Below are 27318 nucleotides of genomic sequence, written 5' to 3' on the forward strand. Positions count from 1 at the left end.
GGAAAAGGTACCACTAAAGTAAAATTTGGTTATTAATACCGTGACTTTCTTTCATTCTTTGATAAAAAAAATTGCTATTTATGCAACAAGTGCGGAAGTCATCTTTACGCACGTGTATCATACAATGTTTTACTATCCATTGTGCGAGTAAATAAAAAAACATGTCATGGCAAATAAGTTTAATTATTAAAAGGAGTGTTTTAAATCGACACGAGTTGCGAATTACTTATTCGCACGTGTATCGTACGTTTTACAGTACATATGGCCCTTTAAACTTTCGACATATGCACGGTAAGTGCTCTTTTCCGCACTAGTGCGAGAAAGTAGCACCATATGTACTGTAAAAAAAAAATTGAAAACAAAAAGCACTAGTGCGGAAAAGCAGTACTTTCCGCACGATATGGCTCCGTAGGAAACGCACTTTTCGAGCACATGCATTGTAAAAAAATATATAGGACTGTATCTCCTAAACCATGCGTCGTAGCGCAAAAATAATAAAATTTTCGTTCCCCTTTATGTAACCCAAAAGTAATACATGAAAAATACAATGAAAAAAAAAAGAAACAAAATCTTTATAGGGCTGTATTAGCTGTATCTCCTATATCGTGCATCGTAGCGCAAAAATAATCAAATTTTCGCTCCCCTTAAGAAACCCTTAATTAAAACTTTAAAAAAAACCAGGCAAAAACTTTATAGAGCTATTATAGCTATATATATAGATATAATATCTCCTAAACCGTGCGTGGTGGCGCAAAAATAATAAAACTTTCGTTCCCCTTTATGAAGCCCCAAAGTAATATACTAAAAACACAATGAAAAAAAAGAAAAAAAATAACAAAAAAACTTTATAGGGCTGTATCTCCTACACCGTGCATCGTAGCGCAAAAATAATTAAAAAAATCCCTTTAAGAAACCCCTAATTAAGATTGAAAAACGCAAAAAAGAAAAAGAGGAAAAAAAATCATTTTAGGGCTGTATCTCCTAAACCGTGCGTTGTAGCGCAAAAATAATAAAATTTTCGTTCCCCTTTACGGAACCCCAAAGTAATATACAAAAAACACAATGAAAAAAAAAAACAAAAAAAACTTTATAGGGCTGTATCTCCTACACCGTCGTAGCGCAAAAATAATCAAATTTTCGTTCCCCTTTGTGGAACCCCAAACTAATATACAGAAAACACAATGAAAAAAAACAAAAAAAAATCTTTATAGGGCTGCATCTCCTAAATCGTGCATCGTAGCGCAAAAATAATCAATTTTTCGTTCCCCTTTAAGGATCCCTTAATTAATAATTAAAAAAAAACAAAAAAAAACAGGAAAAAATCTTTATAGAGCTATATCTCCTAAACCGTGCGTGGTAGCGCAAAAAGAACAAAATTTTCGTTCCCCTTTACGGAACCCCAAAATAATACACAAAAAACACAATGAAAAAAAAAACAACAAAAAAAATCTTTATAGGGCTGCATCTCCTAAACCGTGCATCGTAGCACAAAAATAATCAAATTTTCGTTCCCCTTTAAGAAACCCTTAGTTAAAACTTAAAAAAAAACCAGGAAAAAAACTTTATAGAGCTATTATAGCTATATATATAGATATAATATCTCCTAAACCGTGCGTGGTGGCGCAAAAATAATAAAATTTTCGTTCCCCTTTATGCAACCCATAATTTATATTTAAAAAAAAACGCAAAATTAAAAAAAAAAAAATCATTATAGGGCTGTATCTCTTAAACCATGCGTCGTAGCGCAAAAATAATTTAAAAAACCCCTTTAAGAAACCCGTAATTAATACTTAAAAAAAAACAAAAAAAACAAACCAGGAAAAAAAACTTTATAGAGCTGTATCTCCTAAACCGTGCGTGGTACCGCAAAAACAATAAAATTTTCGTTCCCCTTTATGCAACCCATAATTTATATTTAAAAAAAACGCAAAATTTAAAAAAAAATCTTTATAGGGCTGTATCTCCTAAACCATGCGTCGTAGCGCAAAAATAATAAAATTTTCGTTCCCCTTTATGCAACCCATAATTTATATTTAAAAAAAATGCAAAATTTAAAAAAAAAAATCATTATAGGGCTGTATCTCTTAAACCATGCGTCGTAGCGCAAAAATAATTTAAAAAACCCCTTTAAGAAACCCGTAATTAATACTTAAAAAAAAACAAAAAAAAACCAGGAAAAAAAACTTTATAGAGCTGTATCTCCTAAACCGTGCGTGGTACCGCAAAAACAATAAAATTTTCGTTCCCCTTTATGCAACCCATAATTTATATTTAAAAAAACGCAAAATTTAAAAAAAAAATCTTTATAGGGCTGTATCTCCTAAACCATGTGTCATAGGAGAAAAATAATAAAATTTTCGTTCCCCTTTATGAAAGCCCAAAGTAATATACAAAAAACACAATGTAAAAAAGAAAAAAAGAAAAAAAGAAAAAAAAACAATAAAAAAATCTTTATAGGGCTTTATCTCCTAAACCATGCGTCGTAGCGCAAAAACAATAAAATTTTCGTTCCCCTTTATGCAACTCATAATTTATATTTAAAAAAACGCAAAATTTAAAAAAAAAATCTTTATAGGGCTGTATCTCCTAAACCATGCGTCGTAGCGCAAAAATAATAAAATTTTCGTTCCCCTTTATGCAACCCATAATTTATATTTTAAAAAAAACGCAAAATTTAAAAAAAAAAATCATTATAGGGCTGTATCTCTTAAACCATGCGTCGTAGCGCAAAAATAATTTAAAAAACCCCTTTAAGAAACCCGTAATTAATACTTAAAAAAAAACAAACAAAAACCAGGAAAAAAAACTTTATAGAGCTGTATCTCCTAAACCGTGCGTGGTACCGCAAAAACAATAAAATTTTCGTTCCCCTTTATGCAACCCATAATTTATATTTAAAAAAAAACGCAAAATTTAAAAAAAAAATCTTTATAGGGCTGTATCTCCTAAACCATGCGTCGTAACGCAAAAATAATAAAATTTTCGTTCCCCTTTATGCAACCCATAATTTATATTTAAAAAAAAAACGCAAAATTTAAAAAAAAAATCATTGCTGCTATGGCTGTATCTCTTAAACCATGCGTCGTAGCGCAAAAATAATTTAAAAAACCCCTTTAAGAAACCCGTAATTAATACTTAAAAAAAAAAAACAAAAAAAACCAGGAAAAAAAACTTTATAGAGCTGTATCTCCTAAACCGTGCGTGGTACCGCAAAAACAATAAAATTTTCGTTCCCCTTTATGCAACCCATAATTTATATTTAAAAAAAACGCAAAATTTAACAAAAAAATCTTTATAGGGCTTATCTCCTAAACCATGTGTCATAGCACAAAAATAATAAAATTTTCGTTCCCCTTTATGAAACCCCAAAGTAATATACAAAAAACACAATGTAAAAAAGAAAAAAAGAAAAAAAGAAAAAAACAATAAAAAAATCTTTATAGGGCTTTATCTCCTAAACCATGCGTCGTAGCGCAAAAATAATAAAATTTTCGTTCCCCTTTATGCAACCCATAATTTATATTTAAAAAAAAAACGCAAAATTTAAAAAAAAAATCATTATAGGGCTGTATCTCTTAAACCATGCGTCGTAGCGCAAAAATAATTTAAAAAACCCCTTTAAGAAACCCTTTAATACGTAAAAAAAACAAAAAAAAAACCAGGAAAAAAAACTTTATAGAGCTGTATCTCCTAAACCGTGCGTGGTACCGCAAAAACAATAAAATTTTCGTTCCCCTTTATGCAACTCATAATTTATATTTAAAAAAAACGCAAAATTTTAAAAAAAAATCTTTATAGGGCTGTATCTCCTAAACCATGCGTCGTAGCGCAAAAATAATAAAATTTTCGTTCCCCTTTATGAAGCCCCAAAATAATATACAAAAACAGAAGAAAAAGAAAGAAAAAAATAATAACAAAAAAACTTTATAGGGCTGTATCTCCTAAACCGTGCATCGTAGCGCAAAAATAATCAATATCCGTTCCCCTTTAAGAAGCCCCTAATTATGATTTAAAAACGCAAAAAAGAAAAAGAGAAAAAAATCATTTTAGGGCTGTATCTCCTAAACCGTGCGTCGTAGCGCAAAAATAATAAAATTTTCGTTCCCTTTTATGAAACCCCAAAGTAATAACAAAAAACGCAATGACAAAAAAAAGAAAAAAAAACTTTAGGGATGTATCTCCTAAACCGTGCATGGTAGCGAAAAATAATCAAATTTTCGTTCCCCTTAAGAAGCCCTTAATTAAGATTTAAAAACGTAAAAAAGAAAAAGAAAAAATCTATATAGGGCTGTATCTCCTAAACCGTGCGTCGTAGCGCAAAAATAATCAACTTTTCGGTCCCCTTTATGTAACCATTAATTTATACAAAAAAAAACGCAAAAAAAAAGTTTTTTTTTATAGGGCTTGATCTCCTAAACCATGCGTCGTAGCGCAAAAATAATTAAATTTTCGTTCCCCTTTATGAAACCCCAAAGTAATATACAAAAAACACAATGTAAAAAAGAAAAAAACAATAAAAAAAACTTTATAGTGCTGTATCTCCTAAACCGTGCGTCGTAGCGCAAAAGTAATCAAATTTTCTTTCCTCTTTATTCAACCCTTAATTTATATTTAAAAAAAAACGCTTTCACTAAACTGCTGTAACTCGGAAACTTAGAATCCACAAAGGGGACTTTACTAAATTATGACACATATTAAAGCCTGACCAGTAATATATGATCATTGTCAAGAGGGCGCTGTTCATTCTCATGTATAGGGTGACAGTTCAGTATAGTATGAAAAAATATTGTATTTAATGAACATCATCATCAATGTAATTAATGTTGCTTGCCACGCTTAAACATAACAAAAATCACAATAAATCGCGTCTTAAAATAAACTTAAAAAGTCTACTAAAAATCGAAACAAAAGTAATTTTTAAGTCGCTGATGTGACATTCTCAATCAATAGGTAGGTACCACTTTGTCGTTTACCATAAAGACGAAATTTGATTATATCTTTATACAAATAACCTGTCAGAGAAAGTGGTACCTTTTGATTAGGAACGTCACAAATGTTGGTCAGTATGAGGAGTGCAGCCTACAGTTTATTTTTAATTATATTTATATACCTACTACGGTAAGATTGATAAGACAATGTAATTATGCCTCCGAATGAAATAAATACACTGTATCGCAAAACTAAGTGGCGAGACAGCTCATAATGCCATCTCTTGGTTGGTCTTAACTTAACAAGGGTAAAGGAGATAGTATTAAGATCTCAGTCGCCAGCTGATATTGCGGCAAGTATAATAAGCACCCCACCCGCGTAGGTACCCTTCCCCGCGCACGCCCTTCTTGCTCAATTGAGTTTTATTTTGCCAGATAGTAAAAAAACCGTGGATCAAAATGACCCAAATTATGAATGATGTCTCAATGTGGTATTATAATATTATAGACGTAAACTTAATGATATGAATTTTTTTTTGTGGCAGATACAGGGTGTTAATTAGAAAAAAATTTTTTTTAAATAAAAGCGGTGGATGAATTTGACACAGATTTGTTTGAATAACATATAACAATGTTCTGTAAAGTACAACACTTCACTTACCGACTCTAATATTTTTTTAGGCGTTTTAGGATCAATATTAGGTATTTATTAAATGCCATTATACCCGTGGATGAAAATGACACAAAATGCGTGTGTACGTCGGAAGCCACTTTGCCTTTACAGGGAAACAAAAAATTTCGTCTCGAATATTTTTTTTACAGAATGCTGATTGAAAAAAGAAATACCTAAATTTCTACCTAAGCAAATACCTAGGATGACACAAAATATTATTTTTAGGTTTAGTATATGGTCTGGAAACTATATATAAAAAATAAGCAACATTAATATTCTTATAACCTCAGAAGTTATTGGTACAGGTCTAGTAGATTAACAGGGTTTGGTTGATAGACATAAAATTATGTAAAAATATTTTCCATAATGTCACTATCCAGAGAGGAAAATGATGACTACGTTTCTATGAAGAAGCGACCGTCACTATCCTCTTAACTCTCGCGCTTTAGATCTTTCCAAAATTGAAGCGTTTACCTTGTGACAAACTCTGCAAGTTGCCATTAATGGCATTAGTCGCATTGGTCGCACGGCAAGCGAGAAATGTGCACATGCTAACGAGCTCCCACTTACCGAAAGTGAAAGAGACAAGCTCATGTTTAGCAACGAGTATGACAAAGATGAATGGAAGGCGAAAATTAATCAAAAATAACAGATTTTTTTCGTGATACAGAAATAAATATGGAAGTATTTTTGTGCTCCTTATGTATGAGTATAACCTATCTATAGTTATATAATGTAATTGTTCGTACACAGACAAACTAAAATTACTATGCAGTCATTCGAGCTTTTACGAGTTCCTCTCTTCTGCACCAAAAGTTAGCATTAAATCATATTTTACTACAGTGACATCTATTTTACTAGTTTGAAAGCTGCTAAAACTTGATTATAGCGCCATCTATACTTACAACGTACTAACACTACGCTGGTAGTCCTACAATAAGCTCTCGTTCCAATAAAAGCGGAAGATGGCCGTCAGATGGCAGTGGCATCAATATGTAGTATTTTGTAAAGAAACGCAATAGATGGCACTTCTATTAAATAACTTTGGTGATGATAAAATGCCATAGATGGCGTAACGAGTACACAGAACTGCAATCATAATTAGAAGTTTTAGAAATAGTACAAATTGGACGGGTATTTTGCAAACTTGCGGTTTTGCATGAGTTTTTTGATAATATATTACATATTTAGCTTTATATATTGTCTTGTTTGGAATTTTTATTCATAACGAAAAGGATGAAGGATCATAATAAGGTTTTTCGTACCCACCATGGTGGGTACATAGGTACGCAACCTTTATAACGCTATAGGTATTTATTTAGGTACTTTTCATACAGAATTTAAAGTGTTTTTTTTTTCGTAATACATAGGTACAGTCGACGTCAAAGATATGTTTACACTTTTGCACCTTACTCCTTTGTAATAAGGCGAAAAATGTAAATGGTCTTATACTTAAACATGTTGTGGAACATTATGTTTTGCCAGTAAAGCTCAGGGGTTCCGTCATATAGCGGCCGTTTACATACAAAATGGTACTCCATCCATATGTTAGTTAGTTAGTTTTGCTAGGCATTTTCCACATCCAATGTGCCTATTTTGCGTGAAACCAGGTAGCGCTACTCTAACCACCCCAGCTCCTCCACGAAGCCTAGCAAAGTCTTCAGGTTGCTAGTTGCCTAGCTCCTTTAGTGTACATGGATTCCCTAGGTATTTGCTCCTATATTCCTATATACTCCATCCATATATTTTGTATGGAGACGGCCTCTATATGACGGCACCACTATCCTAACGCTGCGTCGTACGGTAAGTAAGCAAACAACTCGCGAACGCGAAGCGAAGCGGCGACGTCGCCCACGTAGGGCACTTCTATAGGTATCAAAAGATTAATTCAGCCTGCGCCGCATCGCTTCGCTTCGCGTTCGCGTGTTGTTCGCCTACGTAGTACCTACCATTTCAACGCGTGACACCGTGCACCGGGATTTTCGAATTTCAAAACTCGAATTCCGAAAGTCAAATTCTTTAAAATGTTAGAATAATATGTAAGCACTAATAACTACCTAAAACAATACAAAATATAATTAAGGCTCAAAATTATTTTCATTGTCTTGTTTTTAGTCCCCAAAAAATGTGACGAGCTGGTGGTGAAATTTAGTTTTTAATTTTTCTCAAGAGATTTATAATCTACAGCTAGAAAAACATGCAAAAGCAAAACTTTTTTTATTTATTTGATAAAAGACAAAAATTAAACAAATTCCTACTTAAGAGCCCGTTATCGATTTTAGTCGCAAAAATGTAAAATTGATAGTATTGTCTTCGGTTACCGCGATAGTTACTCATGAAATAAAACTATGAAAACGGATTATATCGCGTATATTGAATTTATTGTCACCCGTTGACCACGAACGCTGTAAAGAGTTCGAAACGTCGGGATGTATTATAAATTCAATATACGCGATATAATCCGTTTTCATAGTTTTATTTCGTAAAATTGATAGATTTAGTCGCTGAAATTGTACATCTTTTGATACTTTCCTTTTGACTTTTTCTTTAATATATAACATCTATTACAGTTTTCAAACTGTAATAGATCTATTACATCTATTACAGTTTTCAAACTGTAATAGATGTCATATATTAAAGAAAAAGTGACGAAGCCCTCCAGTGGCAATGGCAGTGGCAGTGGTTTAATATATGACATCTATTACAGTTTTTAAACTGTAATACATGTCATATATTAAAGAAAAAGTGACGAAGCCCTCCAGTGGCAGTGGCAGTGGCAGTGGCAGTGGTTTAATATATGACATCTATTACAGTTTTTAATTTATATATAGTAGTGTGACTACTTAAAAGGAACTTGTGAACAAATTCCTACTTAAGAGCCCGTTATCGATTTTAGTCGCAAAAATGTAAAATTGATAGATTTAGTCGCTGAAATTGTACACCTTTTGATACGTAATATAAATAACAAGTACTGGTTTCTATTAGCACTTCTTCTTATCTTACCGTTTTACAGATAATTTTTTTGAAAACAGAGTCGATAAATTAGTAATGATTTTTTTCCTGATGGACGTTTAGTAAATGCGCGTAAACCACTGATTTTGTCGCTCTTATTTGTAAATTTCGTAGTTTACAGACGCCACCTTTTACTACATTTTTATTATTATGCCTTTGAAGTAGTGTAAATAAAAGTTAGACGAAATCAATTTTCTCCAGAAATTACTTCAAAACAAGTGACTGAAGTGACAATTTCTCTGAAAATCGACTTAATTTCAACGTAATTTTGAGACTTAAACAATCTACAACATTTGCTGAATACATTTGCATTTGCTGTTCTTATACATCAATTTGTATCATTTACCACCATAATTTTTTGATGAATTTTCAAAAACTGTCCCTTCTCTTCATATATATTACCGGTGACGCACGCTCACGACCTCATTATTAAAAGGCAAGATGAGAAGACGTGCTTATAGAAACCAATACTTGTTATTTAGATAATAACTTGTTTTTTATATAATTCCAACGACTAAATCTATCAATTTTACATTTTTGCTCCAAAATCGTTACCGGGCTCTTAATCCAAAAAATATCCACTTTACCTACCGACCAAGAGGGGTAGGCTTTAAGAGGAAAGGGGACGATAGTTTCTCCATACAAACTTAGTCCCCATTTTCCTCTCTGGATATTGACATTATGGAAAATATTTTTACCTACATAATTAAATAAATATTCTTTCTTGTAAAAATTAGGAGCGAAAAACAGATTTCATACATTTTTTTAAATGATACTCTTATAATGGTAACCGTGGGATTAAGTGTGATTGAAATGCAGCGCTACCTCAATTAAGTGTAATTAAAAATCCGAAAAAAAAAAACAAACGTAGGAGCATGACCGCGGTTGACATACAACAAATTTTGTCAAAATATTTTCAATACACAATGTTAATATCCAGAGAGGAAAATGAGGACTACGTTTGTATAAAAAAGGCGATTTCGCGCGGGTCCTCCACTTTCGTCTTAAACTTTTAAATCAGTGATCTAAATAAGACGACAGATCTTATCTTAGATATATCTAAAGAAAACAAACATGCACGTGGTCATTAGTTTCACAACTAATCACTGTCTATCGACATTCAAGCCGACAAGAGCAGGTAAGCAAATAAAATACTTAATTGCAGATCTTCACGAGTGTCAATTTACAATACTGATATGGCGGCATGCGCGCTCTAACCGCGTTTGATTTACTATGAACACCGCAAACAATTTAGTTCAATCGAACTAACCCATTCATACGTTCATTCATTCCCGCCAATCAACGCAGTGCTGCCAAAATAACAAACAAAATCGTACAAACTAGAGCGTAATGCCCGGCATTATAATCTTCGGCCGCGGGCGTAAGATTAAAAAAAAAGGAATTCAGAATTTTAGGAGTGGACGCGAGACGAAATCGGACTTGGTCGTTATAAATTTTGTATAAGATAACAATGCGCGTGTGGGTGTGTGGTAAAGCGCTGACGAGTATAGTTACAGCACGCAATAACGCTAACAAGCGTGCGAAGGGGAGGGGCGATGATTGTAGAGCGCTGTCCCCCTCACGCCCCGGCAACATGGCGCGCTGACTCGGGCGCAGGCTCGAATCGTATCGCCTACCCACTCAAGGTTCGCTGACTGCCGTTCTTTTGTTTTAAATGTTGCCCGCTTAGAGATTTTCCTGGAGTTCTGCAGAATTACGGACACGGAGTTTCGATATATTTTGTAAGTAGGTACTGTTGCACGGTAGAAACTTAGAATAATAAATTTAGTCGTAGGTAGCTAGGTAGACTACTTTTTACCGCCTGCCTGGAATACGGCCACACCTCAAAATTTATGATTATTCTAGATTCAAACTTAATAAAAAAAAAGTTGTTTCCTTTAAAAATGTTGGTGCCCAAGTGGCCGCATTGCTGGCACCAAACGTATTATATAAACGTAAATTTTTATTATTCTAGTATCGCTAAATACGAAAATTAGGAAAGTGTAACATCAAACGTTTCTACGAATATGAGAGATTACGTTTGGAGGTGTAAATACAATTTAATTTCTTTCATCGTTTTTTTTCGTTCACGTTACGGCAAATTTTTACATTTAAAGAACTTGCATAAAATCATATGATCCGTCCTTCTGCTTTACCGAAAGGTAAAATTATGACGCTCGTGAACATCCATAAGACAATATCAAAACGTTACACTAAATTCACTAAAATAATACATAGGTAGGTAAATCTTTTACCTAGTACAACAAAAAATCCGATTGAGGAATAATTTTTTTATGTTGTTTTATTTTATTCAAAACAACTAGACTTGATTTCCGATTTCATAAGTTACTGCAGCGATTGCAGCGTAATTTAATCCATCAATAAAGGTGTATTTTGTGGAATGTTCAATTTAATATATTCCCGATACCATAGAGTAACTTATACTAGAGCGGTACTGTCATGGTAAATTTTGTAACCCTAGTAAATTCACTGCCATCTGTCGACACACTTTAAAACTAAAAATGAAGATTTATAAAAATACGATAACATGTATTTAAATATGGATAAATGATTTTTTTTATTTGCATTAATTATTTTTATGATTTTGACCCATGTTCTTTCACTGATATGCGTTAAAATTGTTAAATAACAAACGAAACCGTCAACGCCATCTATACGACAGTAGGCCAAAGCTAGTAGCACCCTCTGAACGAGAATCAAATTTTCTTGATTTTCGAGGCACGTTTTTTCCTTAGACTGTATCCATCTATTACGGAGTTATATCTATCTTTGCGGATACCAACCATCACCAAGCTCATTTAAATTATAAACATTTTAATCATAATTGTAAATGAAACCTTTAATTTTAAACTTCGAAACCCACGTTCAATTATTTGCATCACTAATTATAATTAATTATTTGAACTACCGATCGAAATACGAAGCGCGTACAATTTTGTGGCAATATCAAATTTCGTACCGGGAACCCAGAACCGCAGACGAAAACAGCGCCAAGCCGAGGACCTGCTCAAACCGAACGTCTGCATACCAATCGTCGGTTTTTTATACGCGCGTCGGTGCACGCCCGCCTCTGTGTGAGTGGCCGCCTCAGTGTGCGCACTCTCGCGCGCGGGACGGACCATTGTTGTGTGCAGTAGACTCGCGACCGGCGAACATGTTCGTCCACTGTTACTATACAACCTCAAAAACTGCCGGTAAACAAAAATAATGACCAGTGTACCACATTACGTGCGCGAGTGCCAACAGTGTGTGATAACCAAGTAGCGTGCGTGCAGTGAAGTGTTTTCAAACGTGTTTTGGAGTTTTGAAGCCATGCTCGATGTGTTTAGGTATGTCCAGACTGATTAATTATGGTCCATCAGTGTTAAAGGGGTCACTGGCCCTCGTTTTCGCTATAAAATCTAGTGAACTATACGTCTTTTTGTATTTTTAAACGGCGACAGTCTTATCCGATCCGAGCGTTGTGTATTTACATAAATGCGTGCGCTAGGTGTGAACGTTTTCTACTTGCATCCGTTGTTTCTATTAAGTTTTATGTGCGTTTGGCGCCGCCGGTTGTGTTATCAGTCCTCTAGAAGTATGTCGAGTAATTTATAATGTAATTAATACTTATCGGTGACGGCGCCGTGAACTTTGCTTACTGCCCGATGGGCAAGCCAAGTTTGAGATGACTCGAATACCGACGCTCTGGCTGTAACGAGAACGCCGATGTCAGAAAAAAAAACAGACAATAGACTAATAAAGCAAAGGATAAGATATAAGTTGGTCAAACCAAATTGTTAGTAAATAAGAACAAAAAAGCTATACTTTTCTTTTGGGTGCTAGTAATAGTGTAAGACAAAGATAGTACCTATGTTTCTCTCTGTCTATGTTTGAAATGAGACAGTCCTTTGACAAACTATAAACAAAGTAACAAGAGAAAGAAAATAAAGTCCCGTTCGTTACTGTCGGTTGTTTTATTATTACAACCCAAAAGTACCATGTTATGGATTTAACAGTTCAAATTGCGATAGGTACGTGTTTAAATATCTTTTTTTTTACATTAAAATACCTTCACGCTTATTTAGGTAGGTAGATAAAAAACAAAAACACGCAGGCCAATATCGTAATGTAATATCAGATAAATACTGAATGTTGATTAAACCACTGATATTGAATATAATATAGCATAATACCCTAACACAATAATACAATACAGTTTAGTTACTTACCGGAAAAAGCAGCAAAAATTTGTAGGTATTGCGTTTATACCTACTATTATATTATATATATATATATATATAATGTTTTTTTAAGCAATCAGTAGAAGACCTTATTTTATTTCTTACATGTGGAATAATACGCTTTTGATTGATACCTAATGTACGTATAGGTACCTACTACATTATGCATAAAATCCTACCAATGCCTAGCGATGTGGGTTGGTAGGTATAAATTCGTAGTTAAATACCTACCTACTTCGGTAATCTTACCTATCTAAAGCTTAAAAAACCGGCCAAGTGCGAGTCGGACTCGCCTACCGAGGATTCCATTCTTTTTAGTATTTGTTGTTATAGCGGCAACAGAAATACATCATCTGTGAAAATTTCAACTGTCTAGCTATCACGGTTCATGAGATACAGCCTGGTGACAGAGATACGGACATACAGACAGACGGACAGTGGAGTCTTAGTAATAGGGTCCCGTTTTTACCCTTTGGGTACGGGACCCTAAAAACAGAAATAGCTTAGGTACATAATTAAAAGTAAGATGTATTAGACCAAGCTAAGTACTCGTACTGTGACTGTGCGTGTTATTTTAAACATCAATCTAATATGAAATTATGAGACGTTTAAATTCCACTTGCACAGTCTGGGCTATCAAAATAGCTGCCAACTTAGCTTGGTCTTTCGAGGTTCCTTGCCTTATACTCTGATTTGTAATTAGATTCCAAAAAACTAACCTCACTCAGATCCTTTTTGTTTCGTAATAATGGAAAATATGTAAAGAAGTAAACTCAAATTTCCCTTTTGCATACTCTAGCATTTAAAATAAATATAGATTTATCCTTTTAGCTTTGTTTAGTTTCTTAAAACATACGGAAAAGAGAAAAAGTGAGGTTAGTTTTTTGGAATCTAATTACAAATCAGAGTATAGGTAGGTTGTATATACGCAAGATGACGTTCCATTTTTTTGACCAAAATTTAGATTCAAATTCTATTAGGCGGTAAGGTCTTTTCCGGACAGGTAAGGTAAGGACACAGTTTTTACCTATACTTATGTAGGAGTCCATTAAGTGGATTAAAGCCGTGTTATCTAACAAACCGCATTAATTATAATTGCCTTATAAAGTCTGTAGGATAAGTTGAGGTCAAATTCGATAGTGTTTACTCGGATTAAACTACCAAGCACTTAAAACTTGTAAAATTCCGCTTCGCCCATAAATTCTGCTTTTAAGGACACTAGCTTTAACAATTATTCAGACTTAATGTCTAGAATAATTTTATAAATACTTATGTCAAGGGACAGAACTGTAATTGTGATGCCACATTTTTTACGACAGTACCCTAATAAATAACAAATATCCCTACGAAGCCCGAGCACACCTGCTTAATAAAAACGATGGCCATATTAAAACAATTTTTTATTGATATAGAAATTACACATTACATTTTCATTGGGAATTAAATTGGCAGCCATTACTTGTCATTAACACGTGGAATGGAACGTTTTTTGTTTTGTCAACCGACCATAAACAATGTGCGTAACTTTTTAAATTTAAACAAATCGTCAGCGTTGAGAAAAATGGCATTGTGATCAATCAGTGGTATCAGATGTTTTTTTTAATGAATGAATCGGTGTACGAAAATAAAAATGCTCCCTATCCTTCCAATATCCAACAGAATCAGTAACCGAACCCATTTCTCAAAACTGACCGTAGCGCGAGCAAAAAGAAATATTATTTATAACCTTTTAAAAGAAAAACACGCTTTTTTTCTTTTTCCTTTTTTATGGCGCGCAGTAAAACGCGACAGAGCGGGGTCACGAGTGGCCAGTTCGAAAATCGAGTTTTTGGGATGTTTTACTCAAATTCCTACCGTTGAAATATTGTAAATAAAATACCTACCTACCTAATCATTCTACACACTAATCATTTGTTCCTCATTTTAGATTTATCTATGTGTAATCTAAACAAAATTAGAGAATAGGAAACTTTTTTTTTATCGCACCCCTGGTTCTAAAACGAGATATTGGATAAGAATATATTTTCTACTAACACTTACTTGTACTATAAAACAATAAATCTATTTACTTGTAGGATCTATTTACTTGTAGCTTAGCATAACTGGAACGTAAACGCTCTTTAGCGATAAGGCTGCCTTTGTCTCACTATTACTAAGCTTTACGTATTGTCTTTTCTTTTATTGGGCAGTTAAAGAACATAAAGAACATTGTATTTTTCTAGTTTACTTAAATAAAATAATAACTAGGTAACTAGGTATACAAAAAAAAAATTAGTTACATATCTAGAAATTACACTGGCGAAATTATTTTGGCGAGAATGAAATGATGGTTATCATAGTTATAATCACAGTTAACATAGCAAGAAAACTATTTAAATAGTTATTCAAACTATGAAATAAATACAAAAAATCGGCATTCCCAAAACGGACGAGAAGGCCAAACGCGGATTTCTCCGAATCGAAACAATCGTCTTATTCTCGCCATCTTGAATTATTCATTTAATCACATTTCCTACGCTTCGGGTGTACTTATTGCTACTAATTAGGTATTTTATAACTTATTTAGAATTGTAATCTGTTTCATTTTGGAGAAACGCGATAATTATGTGTACCTGCGGCGATAATAGCCTTTTAATTTAACCAATTAATAAAATAAACTTATGCGTACGTTTTCTAAATACTTAAATAGAGCTATTGCTCTATTTAGTTATTGTAATTATTTTTAGTTTATTTATTTTAAAATTGCGTCTATTTCATGAGGTTATACTAATGATCACAGTCAATGAATAAAGCTTCTCTGTCTGTACCTAAGTGATACGATTGTATTATATTTCAGAATGGAAATACCTACCTTAAATAAATCCACAGAAACAATTACAATTGAAATACATCAATAGTATAGGTTAATTTATTTAATATATCTATGAGTATCCTTTTATCCAATCCCTCACCGCGTTCAGTATTCCGCACCGCACCTCGCACGCGCGCATTAAAATTCTCGACTCCCGCGCATGTTCCCAGCCTCATAATAATAAACTTAAACTACACATTATTACGTTTTTCTACCACGTTGGTGGCAAACAAGCTTAATACTTTTTTAGCATTATAAAAACACTGTAGAATATTAGTACGTGTACTTAATTATAAGGTCTACATTTCTAAACGCTTCTTACTGCATCCAACTTGACATTTTTTTGTGTGTATTTGACTGTAGGCCAAGCACATGATTGACGCGACAGTATCTCGCCGCGAGATAGACTACCCGTCTTTTACTAACTGTATAAATTAAAGAGGGACGGGTAGTCTATGTAGCGGCGAGATACTCTCGTGCCAATGCTGGTATAGAGGCATAAAACCTGCATTTTGTACCTTTTTGATGTGCAATAATGTTTAAAATAAATAATTAACCATGAGGATTTTTATTGGGTACTTTTTTCATTAAAATATAAAAAGGCTAATACTATTATACCTCTTTATCTGGATAAATATGTATACTTGATAATCGATAACCCTATTAATTATTTTTCTATTGCATGCGTTATGCTTTCTGTACATCTTTGTAAGGGACTCTGCAGGACAGGCTCAGCCTAGTGTCACTATGAAAAATTTGTAAACAATGTTTTCTGGCAATTTTTTTTTTTTTTAACATCAATATTATACAGTGCCTGTTTTAGAACCCCTTGCTTACTTTTGCGGATTTTTCTACTATAGATATTTCTTAAACTAAAAGGAAACTAAAAAGTTACAAAAAATATGTACGAGTAGTAGTAATAAGCAGTGATATCGTGCTCGGACTTATAATTATGATTATTTTAGTTTATAACACCTAACTGGATACTTTCTCCGTTGAATATAAAGTCTAATAGACATATCATTAGATACACAATACACAATAAAGTAGTACCAACACAAATGGTCAACAAAGGCGCGTTCAATTTATTTTTATGGCGATACTAGTAACAATCTCACAAAAACTAAGTGCCAATGTCAGTGTCCGTTACGTTACTTGCCAATAAATACGTTGTTTTAACGCTAAAGCATAAAACATGAGACCTATTTGGTTGTAACTGGCAACAAAAGTCCCTTTCAGAAACTTGTTTAACATTTATGTGGCTGTTAGGTATGTTATCCCGTTTCATCAATTGTAAAACCCAGTTCGTTCGAATTTCAAACTTGTAGACCTTCGCATTTCCAATTCCAATTTGAAAATCGTTATTCGTTATGGCTGCACATTTAAAGGGTTACCTTAGCCTGTTATTTTGAAAATAAAAAATAAAAATGTAAAAAAAAGTAAACCCTAGTAGCCAATGCACACGTAAATTAAAAAAAAACCAAAAACATGAGAATGACAAGTGAGCAATGGCGGACGAAACGAAAGTAGTTTTTGAATTTCGAATCTCAGTCTAGCTAAGTCGTTGAAAGTTATTTCAGTAAAATTAGTCAAGTTAATTAGACGATTTCAAATTACTTGATGCGTATCGTAATATATCAACTTCGCGTAATGAGGGTTTCCTAGAAAAGATACGGACGGACAGACACTGCATCCAAAATCTGTAAAAAAAAAAAACAAACAAACAAACCACTTCATAAACTGAGAATGTCCCTTAAGGCAAAGGCTGTTAGGTTGAGAATGGGATGATAATAAGAAATTGAGATGTAGAGATAAATGTGTAAAATCCGAAGCCAACTTTTTTTGCAAGGGCGTCCGTCCTTTGGAAAGTTCGTACTTTTGTCATTGGATTTTTAAATAAATATTCTAAAACTGATGACACATGGTTTGGTTTGGGACTTGTTTGGGCAAAAACATGAGCCTGTGGCTTGTTCGTCCGACACTGTCGTTTGTTAGCTCGGAACCTAAGCTTTTTTGTGTTTTTTTAACATTTGACACTTGACACTATAGAACATAAAATGTAACTGATTTGATAGTGATAAGGTGTGTTGGGATAACTTCGAATGTAGGGTAATTTTGAAAATATCATAGTTTACTGCTGACTGAAGTCGATCAGTCCACCACTGGCCCTTAATCACAAAATTTTAGCGGAAACTGATTGACCGTCAAAAAATAAATAAAAAAATTACATAAATTGATTCATAAATTTTTTTAAAGAAATATATGCGAAAGCTGGACATGTAAACGAACCAAGTTGTTTTATTATTTACTCATATGCCTTTGGCACAATACAAATAACAGTATGGCTGCCTTGTTTGTTTTATAATTATTAATAAATTGAGCTTAACAATTACATTTGAACACAAGCGCTTCTATAGTGAAGATGATTATTAGGTCATTACAACCAATTATCAATGGTCGTTGTTGTCACATGGCATGGTGGTCGTAATGACCATAATTAGCATTTACGCCGTGTGGTGCAAGAATAACCTAAATCTCGGTGTCCTTTCTAAGGGAATAAGTGAAACCTTATTTTAAACTACATATAATGAAATAAAAAAAGGTTCCAAATACATTATATCATAGAGTAACTTATACTAGAGCGGTACTGTCATAGTAAATTTTGTAACCCCAGTAAATTCACTGCCATCTGTCGACACACTTTAAAACTAAAATTGAAGATTTGTAAAAATACGATAAAATGTATTTAAATATAGATAAATGATTCTTTTTATTTGCATTAATTTATTTTGATGATTTTAACCCATGTTCTTTCACTGATATGCGTTAAAATTGTTAAATAACAAACGAAACCGTTAACGCCATCTATACGACTGTAGGCCAAAACTAGTAGCGCCCTCTGAACGAGAATCAAATTTTCTTGATTTTTGAGGCACGTTTTTTCCTTAGACTATCCATCTATTACGGAGTTTAACATTTAAAACTTTCGCGGTTTAAACACATATTAAATCACATTTAGAAACGGGTCTATCGCGAATTTATTTTGTTACCTTTATTTACCGACGTTTCGACACAGGTTTCGTGGGGTAGTCACACAAATCTCTGTTTTGACATTTTGCTGGGACGTCAGTTAGCCGCGACCACGACCAGTGAAACCTGTGTCGAAACGTCGGTAAATAAAGGTAACAAAATAAATTCGCGATAGACCCGTTTCTAAATGTGATTTAATATATTACGGAGTTATATCAATCTTTGATTATAAACAAAAACGACTTTGGGACTTAGAAGAATAAACTAGACTCGAAAGTAATACTACAGTGAGGCGTGAATAGAACAAGATTACCAATTGGCTTGCCTATGTTGGAATATTAAAAATTTAAATAATAGCTCTTCTATCTATAGTGAAGTTAGTCGTTAGGTCGTTACAGCCAACAGGCAATTATCAATGGAGTCCGTTGTTGTCATATGGCATGGTCGTAATGGCAATAATTAGCACCATGCACCGTGTGGTGCAAGTTTCAAGAATAATCTTGAAGTTCTTGAGAGTCATCGAGAGTACCATATTGTAACACTAAACTTGACACCTTATCGTACATATTACGAATGAAAAAGTAGGCAAATTAAGCTCTGGTTTGCCTAGGATTTCACATATGAAAAATGGAATATCGTGACAAAAGTCCGAACCACCTTCAAAATCCTGTCATTTCAAATTTTTTCAAGCTATGTCCTAGCGGTTAGGGTTAGAGACCTTAAGGTCTCTAAATAACCCTTCACGCACCCAAGCACGTGATTTAAAAAAAATGCGTTTAATACCTACACGCGTTCGTGTAGAGCTGTAGAGTTATCCCCATATAACCGGTAACTACTTGGTGGTGGTAACAGTTGGAAATAAGGCTTCCTTTCCGAGAGGAGGTATCGACCCGCACGGCTCCTTTTATCTCACCTCATCATTGGTTGATACTAATAGAATTGGAGCGGAGAAGACAACCAATGATATTAGTTGATTCCCACACGTCTCTCATCTCCGCTTATCTCCGCCTCAGTGGGAAGGCAGCCTAAGGTTTAGGAAATGTACACTTAACATGATTTAATTTCAAAGTTTTCTACTTACACTTGAACTTGAGCAGACTTGTAAAAAGTGAAATGTCAACTGTTAAAGTTAAAACCCATTGTCGTTCCGGTCACGTTCCGCCTTTGCAGTGAGAGAACTATTTGTAATTCAATTCATTCCTGGAATGGTTAAATAAAATACAGCAATTTTCTTTATTTATAATTTTTATGGGTGCACTTCAATGTGGCAGCGGCTAAAGGTGTAAAAGTCACTCGGAATTTGTCCCTTACGACCTGTAATAATAACGTAACCTTTAATAAAAGTATATAATAAAATAAACTGTCAGTTTGTTTATTTTATGACATTTCATTATTTTTTAACAATGTGTCCGTGTTGTATAAAATATACTAATATAGCGTTATTGGCAGTTACGTCAAAACTGAGCTTTTAGTGTAAGCGCCAATCGCCCTATAATATATTTTTTTTATGCAGAACCACATTTATTTACCTTTTACGTATGACTTCTATGACTAACTTAAGGTCTGATTATTTATTAGTTAGTACCTACGTATTTTTGTCATGTTAGTTAGGCAAACTTAAGGTTTAACCTATAATTATTTATAAGTATATTTACCTATTTACCAAACATAAAATTTCTTACCTCCAAATTCTCATAACTTGCGTACGTTTTTTGTTTTAAGCAATTTAACTACTGAATAGGTCCTGGCTATGTAATTAGTAATTACACCGTTGTACAACTAAGGAAACTTCCTTTAAGGGCGTGTTCAATTCCCAGCACGGGTATGCTAAAAACTAGAAATGCATTTAATTAATTAATGATGGTAACAATTAACGACACGTACTAATTTATCTGAAAGAATCTGCTATAAAAGTTAATAAACTATGAGCTATATGTTTTTTTATTGACACACATTGACATTTTTTCAACATTTTTCTGTACTTCTTATTTAATATTTGTAATTATTTTTGTGATAAATATTTGAATGCTGAAATTCCGGCCAGACATGTAAAGAACTGAATTGGTACATATTTACATCCTATATGTAACTCGTGTTTTATCAAATAAACGATTATCTTATCTTATCTTATCTTATCTTATACAATTGTAGGGCGTTTTTTCACCCCGCGTAATTTTATTGTAATATTCTACAATCTATTGTGAACTTTTATATTAACTAAGAGTTCTAAATTCAAAATCAATACAACTGCTTCTGGGTCTCAGGAGGTAACATACATACCTTTACACTAAAAATACAGTATTCTTCCTTCTAAGTGTAATTAATGTAACAAATGTAACAATAATTTAGTCAAGATAAAGTTTAGTATCGTCAAAGCGTATCCGATTGCTTTCGTATCTCAGTTTCTTAGTAGGTGTCCGATTAGTAAAGGGCAAAATACTTAGATCATTTGGCAAAATGGCTCAAACTATTACAAAAAGAACACACCGTAGTAAATAAAACAATCTTATTTAAAACTAATGAAGATCAAAGTAGCCTAATGATATGCTAGTACGTAATGTAGATTAAACAACAATCAATAGACGAATGCGGAAGGCGTCACATCGTAGATAACAAAACTGTTAAATGAAATGACGCTAATTTACTCGCTATCTGTAAAACTAACAGATCCAAAGCCTCAAAACTTAGTAGCGTAACTTAACAACCGAAACGCACTAGACATCCCTCGAAATTCCAAAGCCGAATATCCAATAATAATCGCTCCACCAACGAGCTCGCATCACAACCGGTTGGCCCGGTACCACGAAGCCTGCTCGTTACGATCTAAAATTATATCAACTGGTTACCGGAGTTTTATGAGGTACCATTTTACGCTTTGAGTTGTAAAATTTTGGAAATTTAGTTGTTTTTTTTTTGTTCGTGTGCTGTCTGTGAGGTTCAGGTGTTATTTTGCGGTGTTGGATCATGAAAATTCAGTTATTTCTTAGTGTTTCGTGCCTAGATTTGGTAAAAACGAAACACTTAGGGGATCACTTCGGTGTTTGTCATATTTTCTTACAACATGGAGGGAATTTGCTTATTCGCAACAGTACCGGCTATTTAATACAACTTTGATAATGGTTGCAAATGGTCGTGTCTGTCATTATATATAGCTGATGGATAAACCCTATATCAAAATATATCGTCGGAGGTAATTTCAAAACATAATTATACGCTATTAAGTCTAAACAGGACTTAATAATGAAAATATTTATAAAAGTGTTTTAAATAACAACAAATTTAAATATTTCTGGCGGCTACTCCTTTACAAACCTATTATTTTAAACTTTTTATTTAAATCTAAGATATTTTTAGAATTTTTATGTTTTAAGCATTGAACAAATGAGAATACCCTTAGTGTCCCCTTCGTCTTACTGTTATTAAAATAAAATGCTATTACAGTAGCAATTGTCCCAGTTAATTCTATATTTTAAAGCTAATTTCAGTCGCATTTTTAATTATCTGTTTAAAAAAACTATTAAAGATCACCTGGTAGCAGTCTCATTACTACCATCATCTGCCGTTGTGCTTTTGAAACTTATAACCTTATCTTTATTAGTTTAGAGTTAAAAGTTGCTTGGATAAGGATGCTCCTATTGTTTTTACAAGAGGTCTCATGGTACAGGGTGATTGCAGAGAGCTTGAGGTCCATAATTGGTCTCCGCTACTGGTCTTAAATAGGTTGCTAACAAATGTGGTGTGAATTGGCAGGGTCTGATGATTGTATGGAGGATTTATTGCATGTTTCGCTATTTAAATATATAAAATTGGCTGTAATGCTTAAACTACACTTATCATTAATTTGACTAACGTGGTATAATAGTATGTTGCGTGTACTTACTAACTATAATAAAGCATATGTTAAATGAATCGTATCTTGTTCCATCCCTCCCTCAAGAAGTGCATACTTCGTCCTTCTACGGTACTATAAAGAGCGTGGACCCTTTTTTAAGAGCAATGTTACATTACATTGACACAGTAAGTACACATATCTGTAGTAATGATACATAGTAGTATAAGTAGCATCGCGGTCAAAGTCCTTAAAATAATCTGGTCGTCTAACGTCCGTTCCGTAACAACTTCTAATAAACAGATATTTTAGTTTATTATAACACACACAATTAAGACATTACGGTATAATTACACACATATAATCGGCATCTTAATGCTTGGAATGCTCAATTCAAAGATAAACGAAATAACTCACAAGCTTTCGAAATTTTTGTTTGCAAGTCAGACGCAACCCACAAGTATTCGTTCCCAAAAAACTCTGTGATTCATTCGGTACCTGGCATTTTGACGTAACGGACGAGAGCAAAAAATGCCAGAACGGACTTTTAGAACACGTAAAACAATATTTGTTTTTAAAAATATAGCGTTGCAGAGTTAGTTCCTTTTACTCTTTTATTAGTTTAAAAAAGATTTAGTTTGTATGTGCAATAAGGACTGGCGGTTACGTTATTATCAAAGATAGATATAACTCCGTAATAAATGGATACAGTCTAAGGAAAAAACGTGCCTCGAAAATCACGAAAATTTGATTCTCGATCAGATGGCGCCACTAGCTTTGGCCTACTCTCGTATAGAGGGCGTTGACGGTTTCGTTTGTTATTTATAATTTTAACGCATATCAGTGAAAGAACATGGGTCAAAATCACATAAAAATAATTAATGCAAATAAAAAAAAACATTTATCCATATTTAAATACATTTTAACGTATTTTTATAAATCTTCATTTTTTGTTTTAAAGTATGTCGATAGATGGCAGTGAATTTACAGTGGTTACAAAATTTACTATGACAGTACCGCTCTATCTTATTATATCCTCTTTGTTATTATTAAATATACTCCAATACATGAGCAACGTTCGGCGACGTAATTTTTTATTAAATGGCCGTGGTGTCTTGTACCATATAACTACTGATTATTATTGCTGTACAGAAACTTTTAGCAGTAATGGTAAATTCATTAAAAAAAGTAAATAATCTTCGTGCGAAGAAGCGTGAAGATTTTAAACATAACTTTATAGGGAAAGCCATGAGGGCGTGTTTCGCAACGTAAGATATATCAGAACCATTAATGTACTCAGAAACATTACTGATTTATTGTAACATGTGCCATTCTCAACCAAAAGGGTACTTATTGTCGGTTGTCAATAAGGCGATATTTCCATATAGCTTCAATTTGAAATCAACCTTATCGACAAGCGACAATGTGGTACCTTTTGGTTGAAAACGTCACAAATTATTGTTTAATCTAATTGTTGTAAAGTTCTATTAAGAATTATCTTTACCGCACCTAAACGCTCATTAACTATGTAAAGCAGTTATTCCATGTAACTTTTCCAGTTAAACAGTTCCAGTACAAATGGTATGAATACCTACTAATTGCCAAAGCGACTCAATTCAACTTTACTACCTTTATCATAAGGCACATGTAAATCGATTAGCACCTATATGATAATTAGCTAGTGATTAAGCTACTTGCAACGCTATTTAGCGCTCCAAATCACAACGTCACTCGCTATAGTACATTTTTCGAGAGTTAATACCTTATAGACCTAAGAGGATTAGTTCTTCGACGAGCTCGCTTGAGAAAAAAAACGACACGAGTCTTAGGAAAATTGTAGGCCGTTACAACCTTTTGAATATGAAGGTTGTATCGCGTACGCTTAAAAGCAAAAAGTCTCAATCAATATGACATTTATATGAGACTTACAACGTTATGGGTGTGAGTGTGTCGTTCTTGGACTCGTGAAGCGTCGGACCACCAATGGTGCCATTAGAGGCGGGCCGCGAAACTTGGTAGGCGGTTGTTTTTGCCCACCGTACCGTATGGGTGGACATAGATATAGGCAGGATGTGAAACTGCATTGATGACCGCTGTTTGCTCTATTTTTTACAATCATAAAATTAATACTAAGTTTAACTTATTAACATTTAAATTGGAAGCCAATGTTTGTTTAAAATTTGTACTAAATGTGCGTGTTTGGTCCTACTTTTAAATGGTGATCGATAGAATATTTTACTCTCCAAACATGACCCTTCTCCTTGTTAAAGGGATCAAACTTTTTAAACCTAAATTTTTGTCTGCCAATGTTTTGCCACTTCTAACCCTCGGGGTGTGGCCCCCAGGAGATCTTCCTCAGTGCACATGACCCTAAAATTCAAGTAAAAATACTCACAGTTTTAGCTTTAAAAGTTTAGCATAAAATATGTCACTTTTATTTATTCTTACTTAGTTACAGACTATTTGAACTGATCGAGATCTAAAGTCACCTTACAATAAATGTTTTCGATTTGGTTATTTTAACAACAACAGTTTGTTTTTATGTTTACAATAAAATGATATCTGCTAAGTGCCGTAATAAAAACATACTGAGGTTACAATGTCATTTGCCAAGTACGAAATGAAAATGTTTTTAGTCCAAAGTCATTAAACATGAAAACTAGTGCTGCTGTAGAGTTGACCACATATAAAAAACCGGCCAAGTGCGAGTCGGACTCGCGTACCGAGGGTTCCGTACTTTTTAGTATTTGTTGTTATAGCGGCAACAGAAATACATCATCTGTGAAAATTTCTACTGTCTAGCTATCACGGTGCATGAGATACAGCCTGGTGACAGACAGACAGACGGACAGACTGACAGCGGAGTCTTAGTAATAGGGTCCCGTTTTTACCCTTTGGGTACGGAACCCTAAGAAGTAAAATTTGTATTAATAATAATTATGTCAAATTACACTTGGTCAAAACAGTGTGTACCAAAGTTTATTCCCATAATTATTAACTTCCGAATTATAATAATTATAAATTCGAGCTTTTTCCTCATATATATGACTAGATATTTCTCATATTCCTATAATTTACACCATTCTTTACTACAACTTTTAGACGACTAAATAATTATACTTGATTTATAAATTATAAGGTCATGGTTATGCGGTTAGGGCCCATAAGGGCCATAAGTACTTATTCCAAAAAATGTCCCTTACGTCATTCTTAGATCTATTATTATGTGATTGTGGTCCGCAATTCCGTACACTGGGTAATTAAGATTCCGCCAAAAATATAAATAAATACTTAATAGGCCATGTTCTTAGAAGCATAAACCGTAATGGTATCTGAAAAGGATGAAGTCTCTGAAACTTGTCGACAGTCTCTTAAAAATGTCGCTTACGTGTCACTTACGTCAATTCTTTCGTGAATTAATGGTCTTCCACTTTATTATCTCAGTTTATATATTGCATTTATATTCTTTACTTGACAAGCAAATCAGTTTTTTAACAATCAAATCAGCTTCATGCAGCCAAGCCTTCAATCGATACGTAGCTGACCATAATAACTTCATACGAAGCGCCTCAGTTAAACGGTAGACCTATAAAAGCCAGTGTTTTTTCCGGCTTTACACCAAACGCCACTAAACGCTTGGCGTGACGCCGCTAATTTCTTTAATTGAATCATCGCCATTGCATTTAACATGAAACTGTTGTGAATGAAAAGCTCTGAACTTGTTCTGACTTTATATTGACTTTTGTATTAAAGCCGGCAATCTTCGTTTTTATACAAAACATCACTTACAAAATAAGCTGCCTGATGCTTGTTTCCAGTGACTTATAAATTCAATTTCTCTTCATTATAGCGAGGAAAGTGCAACATCCACAGACGTTAGATCATCTTCATCACTGGAATCACTCATTTCTTTACGATATTATAACAGAAAACTCTGGAAGTTGTGTATTTTTACGCGAGTCGGTGAGAAAAGGTTTTAAGTAAAAAAATTGTTGACAATGTTGACATTTCTGATGTATGAAATGTCAACGATGCGTTTTGAAATTGCATCGACTCAACTTGTGCGTTCAGAATTATATTTAACATCATTATAAAAAAACAAACGTTTCTTATGGAATTTTAAGGTTTATGACTTAAAATCTAAATTTTTTCGTTATGAATAAAAGAACTGGTATGCAAAACGCCATACTGTTAACATGTATTAGCCATTCAATTCATATTGCAATAAAAACTTGCATGCTCCACTGCATTACCTCCGACTGCACCTCATACGGAAACTCATACAAGAACATCAACATTATAGACAAAATGTCGTAACGGCCATATCAAGTTTATATGCACTTACGACTCTTTGCTATTGTGTCTTACATTATGCGCACCAGTTTTTTGTTCTAGAGCAGTTATTCGCAAAGATTAACGAGCACAACGACGCGGCCGCTTGGGTAGACCAGAGTAAATGTGCCATTTTCAATCAAAAGGGTACTTATTGTCGGTTGTCAATAAGGCCCTATTTCCATACAGCTTCAGTTTGAAATCAACCTTATTGACAAGCGACAATGTGGTACCTTTTGGTTGAAAATGTCACAAATATGACTGATGATTTTACCGATCTTAAGAAACGTTGGTTGGTTTAAGAAATGTTGCTTGCCAAAAGTTCATAGTATCCTATTTCGGGTCGCAAAACCAAAATTGACAATGAAAAACATTGCAGCATCTTTGACGGGGCGAGGATGATCGATATTTCGCCAACA

General features: G+C 33.8%; 1 protein-coding gene across 2 annotated transcripts in view; it reads left to right on the forward strand.

Annotated features, from left to right (window-relative positions):
- Nucleotides 1-11536: 11536 nt before the first annotated feature.
- Nucleotides 11537-27318, forward strand: part of LOC134751413 (protein pangolin, isoforms A/H/I/S) — a 209260-nt gene continuing 193478 nt past the window's right edge. The window contains exon 1 of one of the 2 annotated variants that reach the window (XM_063686817.1): nt 11537-11963. The gene's annotated coding sequence lies outside the window, so the exon portion shown is untranslated. The remainder of the gene's footprint in view (nt 11964-27318) is intronic. The other variant, XM_063686816.1, reaches the window with a different exon arrangement.

This window comes from Cydia strobilella, chromosome 22 (assembly GCF_947568885.1).
Source record: "Cydia strobilella chromosome 22, ilCydStro3.1, whole genome shotgun sequence".
NCBI classification, from domain to species: domain Eukaryota; kingdom Metazoa; phylum Arthropoda; class Insecta; order Lepidoptera; family Tortricidae; genus Cydia; species Cydia strobilella.